Raw genomic sequence first — 10000 nt, 5'->3', positions numbered from 1 at the left:
AACTTGCAGTAATAAATTCTGTCTTATCTGATCAATAGAATATTTAATACTGTTGGCACAAAGTACGCCAACTAAAGAATGAATCTATAAAATGATCGTGCAGATAAGTCCGGGGGTGTGCGTGTGGAGTAAGCAATTTTGATTATGATACATAATGACCCGAGCCCCCATTACAGAGCAGACAGACCATTAAATGCAAATTTATAATGTAGGTCTTATATGCAATGACCCAGTAACCTTGCAGTAAACATGCTAGTAAGTGTCAAAATAAGGGACAATATCACAGCTAATGTCAACTGTCGAAATAAGGGATAATATCACAGCTAGTAACTGTCAAAATAAGGGATAAACGACAATAACTTTCAAAGTAAGGATAACAGACAATAACTGGCAAAATAAGGGATAATATCACAGCTAATAACTGTCAAAATAAGGGATAATATCACAGCTAGTAACTGTCAAAATAAGGGATAAACGACAATAACTTTCAAAGTAAGGATAACAGACAATAACTGGCAAAATAAGGGATAATATCACAGCTAATAACTGTGAAAATAAGGGATAATAATATCACAGCTAATAACTGTCAAAATAAGGGATAATATCACAGCTAATAACTATCAAAATAAGGGATAATATCACGGCTAATAACTGTCAAAATAAGGGATCATATCAGAGCTAATGATAACTGTCAAAATAAGGGATAATATCACAGCTACTAGCTGCCAAGATAAGGGATAACATCACAGCTAATAACTGTCAAAATAAGGCCAAATAAGGGATCATATCACAGCTACTAGCTGCCAAGATAAGGGATAACATCACAGCTAATAACTGTCAAAATAAGGGATAATATCACAGCTACTAGCTGCCAAGATAAGGGATAACATCACAGCTAATAACTGTCAAAATAAGGGATCATATCACAGCTAATAACTGTCAAAATAAGGGATAATATCACAGCTAATACCTGTCAAAATAAGGGTTCATATCACAGCTAATAGCTGCCAAAATAAGGGATATCCCAGCTAATAACTGTCAAAATAAGGGATAATATCACAGCTAATAACTGTGAAAATAAGGGATCATATCACAGCTAATAGCTGCCAAAATAAGGGATATCACAGCTAATAACTGTGAAAATAGGGGATAATATCACAGCTAATAACTATCAAAATAAGGGATCATATCATAGCTAATAACTGTCGAAATAAGGGATCATATCATAGCTAATAACTGTGAAAATAAGGGATAATATCACAGCTAATAACTGAAAATAAGGGATATCACAGCTAATACCTGTCAAAATAAGGGATCATATCATAGCTAAAAACTGTCGAAATAAGGGATCATATCACAGCTAATAACTGTGAAAATAAGGGATAATATCACAGCTAATAACCGTGAAAATAAGGGATAATATCACTGCTAATAACTGTCAAAATAAGGGATCATATCACAGCTAATAACTGTCGAAATAAGGGATCATATCATAGCTAATAACTGTCAAAATAAGGGATATCACAGCTAATAACTGTGAAAATAAGGGATAATATCACAGCTAATAACCGTGAAAATAAGGGATAATATCACAGCTAATAACTGTCAAAATAAGGGATCATATCATAGCTAATAACTGTTGAAATAAGGGATCATATCATAGCTAATAACTGTCAAAATAAGGGATAATATCACAGCTAATAACTGTGAAAATAAGGGATAATATCACAGCTAATACCTGTCAAAATAAGGGATCATATCACAGCTAATAACTGTCAAAATAAGGGATAATATCACAGCTAATACCTGTCAAAATAAGGGATCATATCACAGCTAATACCTGTCAAAATAAGGGATCATATCACAGCTAATAGCTGCCAAAATAAGAGATAACATCAAGCTGTGAGCCTATAAAAATGACCAACCAAATATATATATATTATCTCACAAGTATTCCGGATTGTGCTCAAAGGCGTCGCATCGATAGAGGGCCACAAAAAACTAGTTTTCAGGTAAGAAAGCGTCAACACAGTAACACGCAAAATGTCATTCCATCAAGATTGCTGTTACAGAAAGTATCAAACACAAACAGAATTCGAGGTAAGTAAAGCAAAGCAAATTCACGAAGTGAACGAGACTACTCCCGGCGGGAATGCAATCTAAGCCAGAATGTTATCATCATGACCACCAACATGACGGCTCTGAATCTAAGAGAATACTCTTTAATTCATCTGAATCTAAAAATATTCTGAATCTAAAAAGATTATGAGGGCGCAGAGAGCCGTAACAACAAAGATATGACGGAGAACTGCATATTAACATGCCCGCCATGTTTGCTGTAATTGCCCGACGGCAAAAAACTGCGAGGTAATTCCGTCATTACGATTGTAATGGCCCTGCCGCCTGGCGTGAGCAGAAGAGACCGGTATGTGCTGGACGAAGAAGAAGAAGAAGAAGAAGAAGAAGAAGAAGAAGAAGAAGAAGAAGAAAAGTGAGAGAAGAAGAAGAAAAAGAAGAAGAAGAAAAAGAAGAACAAAAACTAGAAAAAGAAGAAAGAGAACAAAAGAAGGCGAAGCAGAAGAAAAAGAAGAAAAATGAGAGGAAGAAGAAGAAAAGGAAGAAAAGTGAGAAGAAGAAGAAGAACAACAACAACAACAACAAGAAAAAGAAGAACAAGAATGAGAAGAAAGGAAGACAACAACCGGTCATCCATAACGCCCCATGCACAGGGATGTGGGTGACCTCACAAGTAGTGTAGGGTCAGCTTTGAGTAAGAGTCAATTCCGTAGTGACTGAATCTTAAAACGGAGACTGAGGCTAATTCAAATGTGGAGGATTTAAGAGGAATTAAGAGGGATATATAAGAAGGAAGACTGGAAAAGAGGATATAAGTGGATATGAGAGCGAAGTCAGGGAAAAAAGTGTCAATGATTTTTTTCTAAAATGGAAATAAATAATACGGTACGTAATATTCTAGCGTTTTTTTTTTTTTTTGGACTCACAGCTACACAGTTATGCCGATTGTTTATGTTTACTACTAACGGAAAGATAAAGGTAACTGAATAAGTACTGACAACTGATACTCACAAGATTAGTATATATATATATATATATATATATATATATATATATATATATATATATATATATATATATATATATATATATATTCATATATATAATATATATACAGTATATTGTGTGTGTGTGGAGGGTGTTTGTTTATTATGGAAAACAAATATCGCATAAATATACCCAAAAGTAAGACATTCCCTCTAGTCATTATTTCGTAATGTTCAATTCAAATTATACAATAAAAAAAAATATAAAGAAAGGTCAAGATCCTTATGCCCCAGAAACTTGAGGCCCCTTCAACTTGAACCATTTGAGTCAAATTGATAAAATCATTCAGTTGAAAATATACGAAAAGTAATATATAAGTTAAAATACGATTAACTGACAAGGCTATGTATAATTAACCTCTTTTAAAATCTTTTTTAATCGATATTTCTGGTCTTTCCTATTTTCTTCAAAAATAAAGAAGTACAATTTGCGCCGAAGTTTTTCGGCGCAATCGAGTTTTCTGTACAGCGTATAATGCTCTATGAAACTCTCAGTCGCGGCCCATGAAAATTTCAGCCACGGCCTGGTGGTGGCCTGTGTTGTTGGCAACTATAGCGGTACCAGACGCACGATCATGGCTAACTTTAACCTTAAATGAGATAAAAAAAAAAAACTACTGAAGCTAGAGGACTGCAATTTGGTATGTTTAATGATTGGAGGGTGGATGATCAACATACCAATTTGCAGCCCTCTGGCCTCAGTAGTCTTTAAGATCTGAGGGCGGACAGAAAAAGTGCGGACGGACATACAAATAGCCATCTCTATAACAGGTGTTTTCTTTTACAGAAAACTAAAATTATGTAATAAAAATCCTTCACGCGACAATAGTTTACTTTTCATACAATTCAGTCGTTTTCTTCCACCATAAAGAATTCCTGCCTGCGTTAATATATTATGCAGAGATATTGAACCATTAACTCCATTATCGTCTAATCTGATCAAGTTTTCCTTGGCTTAACACATGCGACATAGTTACTCCCGTTCAATTTACTTCGCTTCCATTGCACGTGCTATTCACAATCACACAGCTTTACAAAGTTTTCAGTTACCACTTCATTGATTTATATCACTACTGCGTAGGAGACATCAGGGGCCTTGGCCTGTAGGTAAGTGATTCACTTTGACCTCGAGTATTTGAAGCAACCTGGGATTACAGGGCCAGTTTGATTTTAAGGGGGCAATTATTAACAGTGAATTTTCTCTAGCAAGTCTGTGTGAGTACCAGTGTATATACGGTGTATATACAGTATGAATACTTAAAAATACTTGTGTTTGTACATGTGTTATTGCATATGTACAGTATACAATATACTATCACCATCACTATTACAACCACCAAATGGCTATCATAGTTTCAATGCAGTACCAAGAAGAACTCTCGGAAATACATCTTTATAGTTAGCTGAATGTGGCTCTAGTGCTGTAAATGATTTGCTACTGAAGAAGAGAAACAGACTGGGTATCGCTAAATGAGGTGATCTGAGACTGAAGTGGAGTGAAGTAGTGCCTAATATAAAATCTCTGTGCAACAGGCATGAAGACAAGGATCTCACTCAGACCAACTTTAGTAATCTTGTGTTGAGGTGAGCTCAAACTGTGTTTTGCATTTGATAGGTACCTTTACTTTATTGTACAGTAATTCAAATGGTCGTAGTATTACAGAAAAAAGCCTAAATTCATATTATTTTACAATATACGTTTAAGGTCTCCATTGTAAGTTTTGAAACTATTTGCTGTTTTCATATGAGACATTTCACAGATATTTTAATATTCTCTCTCTCTCTCTCTCTCTCTCTCTCTCTCTCTCTCTCTCTCTCTCTCTCTCTCTCTTTATTACCAGTAAGTATATCTTAGTTTAACCAGACCACTGAGCTGATTAACAGCTCTCCTAGGGCTGGCCCGAAGGATTAGATTTATTTTTACGTGGCTAAGAACCAATTGGTTACCTAGCAACGGGACCTACAGCTTATTGTGGAATCCGAACCACATTATAGCGAGAAATGAATTTCTATCACCAGAAACAAATTCCTCTTGTTCTTCACTGGGCGTGAATACTCTTTTATTACTATCATCATATTATTATTATTATTTTAATAAATATCACTTAATATTCTTTTTTTATAATTTCTCAGTAATTTCTTTCTCAGAACTTGAACTGTCCTTTGGTTCTCTTATTTCTCTCTTCCATGGAGGCCATGTTCTTTGGAAGTTAATGGTCTTTTAGGCTTCCTGCAAGTGAATAGGAGTTCACTTTTTTGAATAATAAGGATGATTATATATCAGCACAGGGGGCATCAGGGTTTGAGGTGGTTAGGTGGGGCGTGGCCAAAAAAAAGGTTGGGAACCATAACTAATATATATATATATATATATATATATATATATATATATATATATATATATATATATATATATATATATATATATATATTTTTTTATTGTATAATTTGAATTGAATATTACGAAATAATGACTCTACAGAGAATACTTTATTTTTGGGTGTATTTATACGATACTTCTTTTCCATAATAAATAAACACCCACCATATATATATATATAATATATATAGATATTCATATGTATGTATATATACAGTATTTATATAAATATTTATATATATATATATATATATATATATATATATATATATATATATATATATATATATAATGGACTCTACTAATCATTTTTACTGGATACGTACGTAATTGGAATAGCCACAATCCCCTCTCAACTTCTCGAATTCTTGACACTTTTGGGATACGCTTGTCACTACAAAGCCTTAGATCCAAATATAAGAATCATGAAGTAACGCTGATGTCCGGTAGCGGGAATCGAACCCACATCCCGAGTAATCAGAAAGAGGTCACGTTGTTGACCTGACCGCGAGAAGGATAAAAGTCTATTTCCGCTCATACATACATATCTGTCGATTTCAGATAGGCTATATTTATTAGAGTTGGAATGTGGACAAACAGATATATATATAGATAGATAGATAGACAGACATATATATATATATATATATATATATATATATATATATATATACATATATATATATATATATATATATATATATATATATATATATATATATATATATATATATATATATATAATCAGTAAGCTACAAACGTCCTTTAATATCAATTCGCTCTACCTCGGAAATAATATATTTTCATATATGTTACCGAAGGAGAATTTTTGGTTGATAATAAGTTCGCCATCCCGTGGGCTCGAACCAACGCACTACATTGTCAGCATGGCAGATGTGGGCTGATATCGACTCTAAATACAAATACCTGAGTTCGACGGGGATCTGTAGATGGGAGCCGATATCAACTTATACCTCACTTGCTAGCCGTGTGGGTAAAGGCGTCCACTGTAGTCCTGAGTTCTTGTCCTTCGTTGGTTCGAGCCCACGGGACGACGAACTTATTATCAACTGAAAATTCCCTTCGGCAACACATATGAAAATATATTATTTCAGGTAAGCGAATTGATATTAAAGGACGTTTACTCTTTTACTGATTAATATATGAATCACGGTGATGTGATAAAAAGTCATATATATATATATATATATATATATATATATATATATATATATATATATATATATATATATATATATATATATATACAGTATGTTGTGTGCATATCTATATACCGTATATATGCATGCATATATATATATATATATATATATATATATATATATATATATATATATATATATATATATGAATGTCTTTTCCTGTAATACTACAGTGTAATATGAAAATAAGAAGGCCCATAAAACACTATTTAAACGTTGAAACCATATATTTCGGGCACTTGTTTCTGTGCCCCTGTTCACTGGTAGAATATGGACAGGTGGAAAGTTACAATGGTATATATACAAAAACATGAAGGTGTGGCCTTAGGCCTCCGATGTTAAGGAGGTGGCGTTTCTTAAGAAGGAGGAGATTGACCAAATTCCCTAGTGGTTTTTGGCCTCGTTAGCTCCCGTTTGGCGATGGATCTGGCGGTCGCGTTTCTTGGGTCATCATCTTCAAAAGGGGTCCGAGGATTAAGGTGTCAATGGCGTCCGATTTCCAATGTCCTCCTGACAGGTTCATATTGTTGGTTTGATTGATGATAGCAGATTCCAGCATCTTTCTTTTGTACGGACAGCTACTCTTGAAACTTTCCACCTGTCCATATTCTACCAGTGAACAGGGGCACAGAAACAAGTGCCCAAAATATATGGTTTCAACGTTTAAATAGTGTTTTATGGGCCTTCTTTTTTTATGTATATATATATATATATATATATATATATATATATATATATATATATATATATATATATATATATATATATATATATATATACGTATATCACACATTACCGCAGGTGAAAAATGAGAGACAGGGTGTAGGTCCTGACCGGTTTTGACTTTATTTCCAAGCCACTAACGAAGGACTGATACATAGTATTAGAAGTCACAAATATATATACCACAGAAACAGGCACTGACGAACATACACAGCCGTTTGAGACTACACATCCACCCAACAGGCCGGTGTCGAGGTAGGAGTGGCCTTCAAAACTCACTTGGTTAAAAATCACAAAATACGGGCAATACTGATAAACGTACCGACCATAGGAGACTACAGATCCACACCTGACAGGAGTTAGGGAGGCGGGGTTGGGAAACTCATTAGCACTGCTGCCCCCACACTGTGTTTACAAATATGATAATCTTATTTCCATACTTCTCTATTGCCTGCCTTAAAATTGAAACAATTTACAAATATCTTTTGATATTAAAGGATCAAGTTTATACATCCCTTGACTGATATTCATATTAGGGCTGTAACTTTCTTTCTGTGGTAATGTGTGATAAATGAATCACGTACAAAAGTGATTATAATCATATACATATATATACATATGTATATATATATATCTATATATGTGCATAAATATATGCACAGATATATATATTATGTATACATACATACATACACGTTTGTTTACAGAGAAAAAGACCCACATATACGCCCGTATATAATGCATAAATAGACGTAAACATCAATCGAGAGAGAGAGAGAGAGAGAGAGAGAGACGTTCATTTTCATTTTAAGCGGAGGAAAACTCCTTAAGATCACCGGAGTTTTCATAATCAATTTCATGCTCTTATTTTCTTCCTATAAAACTGTCCCCCTCCCCACCCCCTCCTCATCTACATGATCGGAGTTTATGTCTGGTCTCATTACATATGTATAGAATATCTTGAGAAGCTTCTTAGTAATCTCTCTCTCTCTCTCTCTCTGAAAAACACGTAGGCGCGTGCGCAGGAAATCTGACGCCAGTAGAAATTTCGTTTCGAAGTAAAGGAAAGGGAATACTGACATAATCATCAGAACTGCTTAAGGAGGAGAGAGAGAGAGAGAGAGAGAGAGAGAGAGAGAGAGAGAGAGAGAGAGAGAGAGAGAGAGAGAGAATCATAATATATACTTAGCACATTCAGCCTAATAAAGCTCTCTGTGCTGATATCCTTTACATAAAGAATGTAGGCCAAAAGCCAAGCGCTGGGAACTATGAGGTCATTCAGCACTGAAAGGAAAACTGAGAGTAAAGGAGGTCTGAAAGGCGTAACAGGAGGAAAACCTCAAAGCAGTTGCACTAAGAATCAATTGTTAGGAGAGGGCTGAGGAGAGAAAGATAGCAGAAAGAGAATATGAACGGAGGTGCAGTCAAAGGAATGAAAGGGCTTGCAGCCAGAGGCCTAAGGAAGGGAAGCTGCAAAGAACCTTGAGCAAAGCCTACAGTGCACCCTGTGGATAGTAAGATGGAAGAAAGAGAATCTGAATGGAGGTACAGCAAAAGGGATGAAAGGGATTGTAGCTAGGGGACGAATGGATGCTGCAAAGAACCTTTAGTAACGCCTACAGTGCACCCCGTGAGGTGCACTGACGACACTGCCACCCTAAGGGGCCTTGTTCATGGAAGAATCAGTGACGGATCCCTTTTCTGACGATCTGTCAAATCTGGAGTTATTTCAGTTACAAATGGAATCTTTTTTTGCCAGCTGTAACTCTTTGTAAGAACTGACACATATTTCAACTAATTGTGAAGGAAAATCATTTTTTCCTGCATTCAGTTATTCCAGTTGATTTCTAAATAAAAATACTGTACATGAAACAAGCGGGTGACACGGCATTTATATTGACGAGAGAGAGAGAGAGAGAGAGAGAGAGAGAGAGAGAGAGAGAGAGAGAGAGAGAGAGAGAGAGAGAGAGAGAGGTCTTAGTATAAAATAAATAGATGGATTCGAAATTAGCCTTCCTTGACATTTTGTACACTTCACTGAGAGAGAGAGAGAGAGAGAGAGAGAGAGAGAGAAATAAAAAGATGGAGAGCAGTTATCCTTCCTTGACATTTTGTATACTTCACTGAGAGAGAGAGAGAGAGAGAGTCTCTTAATATAATAAAACTCGATGGATTCAAGTTATCCTTCTTGACATTTGCATACTTCACTGAGAGAGACTTGTTTTTGTTCCAAACGCGATCATTAACTGGAACGTAAAATAGGTCACCATTCACCATCAAAGGGAGCCAGCGAGCAGGTCAATATCAATCGGCGACCAGATGTCAAAGGTTGCCAGGTTATTTTCATACGGGGCTGAACGGGGCAAACAAATATGGCGGCGTCTCCACGGCTGAAAAAACGCCGAGATTACTCCCCGGGTGCTCTACAGCCGACCCTATCGCCTACTGTAACAATCGGCTGCTGTAAACTGTCAACTTCCACGATTGCAAAGAAGAAGAATTGGGACAGATCTTGTCAAGCAACAAGTAAAAAATGTGTCGAAGTTTCCTCG

General features: G+C 35.5%; 1 protein-coding gene across 1 annotated transcript in view; it reads right to left on the bottom strand.

The window, feature by feature from the left end:
- Positions 1-10000, bottom strand: part of LOC136853348 (uncharacterized) — a 440642-nt gene that overhangs the window by 393640 nt on the left and 37002 nt on the right. The gene's annotated exons all lie outside the window — the stretch shown is intronic.

Source organism: Macrobrachium rosenbergii, chromosome 27, assembly GCF_040412425.1.
Source record: "Macrobrachium rosenbergii isolate ZJJX-2024 chromosome 27, ASM4041242v1, whole genome shotgun sequence".
Lineage (NCBI taxonomy): Eukaryota > Metazoa > Arthropoda > Malacostraca > Decapoda > Palaemonidae > Macrobrachium > Macrobrachium rosenbergii.
Note: the sequence above shows the minus strand (reverse complement) of the source record. Positions and strands in the feature narration are given on the sequence as shown.